This window comes from Octodon degus, unplaced genomic scaffold (genome assembly GCF_000260255.1).
Source record: "Octodon degus isolate 3935 unplaced genomic scaffold, OctDeg1.0 scaffold00063, whole genome shotgun sequence".
NCBI lineage: Eukaryota > Metazoa > Chordata > Mammalia > Rodentia > Octodontidae > Octodon > Octodon degus.
In genome coordinates, this window is record NW_004524639.1 from 13,280,803 (window position 1) to 13,285,383 (window position 4,581).

The following is a 4,581-nucleotide window of genomic DNA, read 5'->3' on the forward strand; positions in this document are numbered from 1 at the left end:
TTCATAGTTGTACTTCTTAAAGTATTAAATAGTTAAAATATCCTACTTCAAACAATAATTATATTTTGTTTATATTCATATCAAAATACTGCAATGATATACACCAAATTTCCATGAAATGTGTGAGACTGAAGCAATAATATAACTCTAAAATATCAAATAACTTCATATTTTTCCATAATTTTATTGAGAAACAAATAGCGATGAAACAGTTTCAAACCAAATTGATAGGACAGTTTGAATAAATAACACATTGCATACATTCTTCCTAGTGGTTAATTGCTGTACAAGATGTGGACTTGATATCCTATTTACAAACACCATTAGAACAAATTCCTCTATTCATTAAGAGAATGTAACTATATATCTATCCTAACCACTTTGAATACACAGATACAAAATGGACATTCGTCTGTATACGCTTTTTTTTAAGTTCCATCATTTAAATACTATAGGTGTGTATATGTTCCTTATTTTATGGATGAGAAAATAGAGATTCAGAGACAAAGGTATCTAGCCCACATTTACAGTGATTTGGCAAAAGGACTCCTACTCATACCTGTGTTATTTAATAATCCATGTTCTCAGAATTAAATCATGCATGCTTCTGAGGAAAATAATTTTTCATGATTGTAGTAAGATTTGCTTTGTATTATACTGGGTCCTTTTGTTCTACATAACATAAAAACCCACTTCAATGAAAAGTTTGTCTTTAATGTCTTTTTTTCCCATATTTAAATATTTTATATCCACAATTAAATCCCAGTATATATACATTATATGATTTTAAAGGGTTTTTCTAATTACTGAGAGGTACTAAACTGTATTTGTTTAAAAGGGGCAGGTTAGGTAGACTATAACACCCAAAGTCATTTCTTTTCTTTCAGGTGATAAAGTTCTTGTTATGGTAGGAAGGCCTCTTTGTTGAAAGCTGTGTTTCATGGGAGAAGTCACTATTTTTTCCTAGTTCCAGGTCCAAGGACTCTTGTACTGAGGTGATACAGGCCACCCTTGAGGGAGGTACACAGGAGCTCATCACCTTTCCTCTCCCTGGCAGCCTGGGTCTGGCTTGCTAGCCAAGCTAGAGCAGAGGATCTCTTGTTTTGTTCTTGTGTATTGAATCTGGTGTATTGAATTAATGTAGTGGCTGGTTGATTGTGTCAACTTGAGAAGCTGAGAGCTTAACTAAATCAGCTCAACCATTCCACACCCTAAGGTGTGACTCATCACTTAATGTAGAATGAGGAAAGACTGAAGGTCCCATTCTTCCTTGAAGGAGATCCAGTCTTCCCTATCAGCTTGGAAATCATCTCCTGGCTCTAGCACAGACTATTAGCTTCTGCCTTGGATCCTTCAACCTTCTGGTGTAGACTCATCAGCCTTTCATCACAGATACATCAACCTCCTGATATGGACTTGCACAGAACACTGTGGTGAGTTCCAGACCTTGACCTGAATCCTTCAGTCTCCAGTGTGCAGACATACCTTGCATGTTTCCTTTTGCAACTCTGTGGCTGACTGTCATGAACCAATCTTGGAATTTCTTATACATTTGTATAACTTGTATTATATCTGTACCTCGAATAAAACCCTGATTGATACAGATTTTGGTACCAGGTTAGAGGAACAGAATACAATGATGGCATTTTTTAACAGATTTAGGAGTTCTTTGTGTTGGCGCCATGATTTAATGAGACTTAAAGACATCACGATGACTCCTGATCTTAAGGATTATATTAATAATCCTTGGCACAAGCTGTTTAAACTAATGTGCCATGTAGATCCATTTGATTTATCTTAACTCATCACTTTTGAGATATCAGGAATTTAGTGATACTGTACATGAAAAATTTTAATTTCTTTGGTGGAATAAAGAATATAATAATGCCAGTTGGCTGGTCTTAGCCTCACTGAATAAACATATGAGTGAAAAGAAGAAGCTAAAAGATTGGATAAGAAATTTAAAAGTTTCTCAATGTGTCCTTAAATAAAATATTCTGGGGCCAAGGAGATAGCTCAGTAGAATAAGTGCTTGCCTGGCAAGCACGAGGGCCGGAGTTCAATCCCTGGTTCCGAAAAAAAAAAAAAAATCTGTATTTTGGCTTCAAGGCTGAGATTGCAGAAACCTCCTTGTTGCCCCTATAAAGTCTCATGCAGTCATGGGATGGCTTCTGGAGTTTGTGGTTGATTATTGGGGGTGTGGATGCTGCACCTGCCCTGGAGCATTTAATCTGACTTAAATGTGAGGAGGGGAAAGAGGCTAACTAGATGGAGCTACTGCCATTCCCTTTGCTCTCTGCTCTTTGTCACAACCACAAAATGTTTCTCTCTGCCATGTACCACTCTACATAAGAGTTAGCTGCATGTGAACTGAAGCCTCCACTATCTGCGAGCTAAACAAACCTTTCCTTCCTTGATTTTGGGTGTCAGGTATTTGTCACAGAGATGACAGAAGAGGAACTGAGACAGAATTTGGTACCAGAGAATTGGGGTCATTACTGTGCCTTTACCTGACCATGTGGATTATGAGCTTCTGGGAATGGATTACAGGAAGAGAAAGAAAAGGTTTGGAGATGTTGCCTACAAGAGAAGCAGTGGAACACCTTTGCTACTCTATATGGGAGATTCTGGTCAGAGCTCAGAAGATCAGAAGGCTGAAAGAAATCCTGCCTGTGAAGATCAGGCTGGGAGGTTTCTGCTGGGAAGAAGGACTGCATTAGTTGTTGGACTCCATATGATTTGTGCAATGGCTTAACAGAAAGTTTGTGTGCATTTTCCTTGTGTCCAGAGACTTTGCCTGAGCCTGAGATTAAGCATGGTGGACTGATTAATCTTTCAAAAGAAATTTCAAAGCAGCCAAATATTAAGGCAGTGGCATGGCTGTTCTTTGGGACTTTTAGCCAGATTTATGTTGAGTACCAAGAGTAAAGAGCCCAGCAGAATGATTCAAAATGTGAGGTTGACCATAAAGGAAGCTTCAATAAAGGTGTAGAATACAAATATGGATCTGAGAGAATCTCCATTGCCTGGAAGGAACCAGAGAATGGAAAGGATGGAGTTAGGGCATCACAGGAGGCAGCAGGTCTCCACCCTTCACAGCCTCAGAATTGGAAAAGTCAGGGACTTTGCCTTGAGGTAAAAGCCTCAGAGCCCCATATTCCAGAATGGCAGAGGTGACCACACAAGGATCCAGAATGGCACTGACATGGATAATTTATTCCTTGGAATCAGGGTCAGAGTACTCAGTGATCCAGGCACGCAACCCCTATAGCCAAGAGAAAAGAAAGCCTGGGTAATCCCCTGGCTGGAATCAGAAACTAGCATCACTCACATGGTGTTGATTTTAGGCACTTGCAGAATGTAAGAGTTCTGAGCTTAAGAAGGCTTTCACCTCCATTTCAAAAAGCCTCAGAAGCAAAACAGTATGCCCTTGAGTGGATAGTGTTTAAAGCTCTGAGTGAGAAGCCTATTCAGTGGAAGAAACAGAAGTTTGGAAAACCCAGAAATGTGGATCACATAAGGAAAACTAAGAGAGAAGCTATGGGAGCTATCACCAAAAGTGTTATAAGGGTACAGCCACATGGAGCTCACAATTTGCCACAGAATGCTGCAGATGTACTACATGGAAGTATGTGACTTAATGTTTGCCATGCTGGATTTTGGATTTGTGTTGGACCCAATGATTTGTATTCCCTTGTTGTTTGTATCTTTAACTTTGGAGTCTTACTGCAGGAAGACTTACCTTATGTAGAACACAAACTCCTGCCAGTTCAATGTAATCTAATTTCTTCACACTTGGATGTTATCATCCCTTGTAATCCTTCTGAGTACCATGATCTTTTAGATCCATTTGATGATATAAGCATAAATGACTAGAGAAATTGTCTAGCATATATCTAAGTATCAATAATGTGCATAAATTTCTCAATAAAAACTATTAAAATCCAAAAATTTGCTTTTCTAAGGTAGTATTTCTTATTTGGTGATTATTTGGTACTCTTTCCCATTGTTCTGTGTTTTTCCTTGTGTTGCAGTGATTGTAAGTGTATGCATAATTGCAGGTACAGATGTTCTGTGGTTTAGCAACACAGGGTATGTTTTGTTCTGTTTTGTATAACAAACAGTCAACAGTGAGTTCCAAGTATCCACTGTGGGACTTGGTGTCTAGTTCAGAGACAATGTCGTTTATATTAATTTTTCCTAAATGCAAACAAGTGGTTTGCAGTACAGAAGTTGAGTAATTTTTTAAAAGCCATTCCATAATCATCTGCCAAGAGGTTAGTAATGTCTAATAGATAATTTTTCATTAAAATGAATTATGATATAATTTAGTTGCTAACACAGTAAATGTAAACATATTTCTAAAAGCAAACAAAAGAGGAATGAATAAATTTTCAAGAATATTTTCATTTTTACATATTTAGATATCTGATATGACTAATTTACAGAAACAATATGTGACCAAAATCATTAAACATCACAAAAGGATATTTTCTATGCTGTTTAAGTTTGCTGCTCAGTAGTTAACTTTGGTAAAAGTATGAGATGTCTCCTATGAATTTTCCCTTTTTTTGATGCATG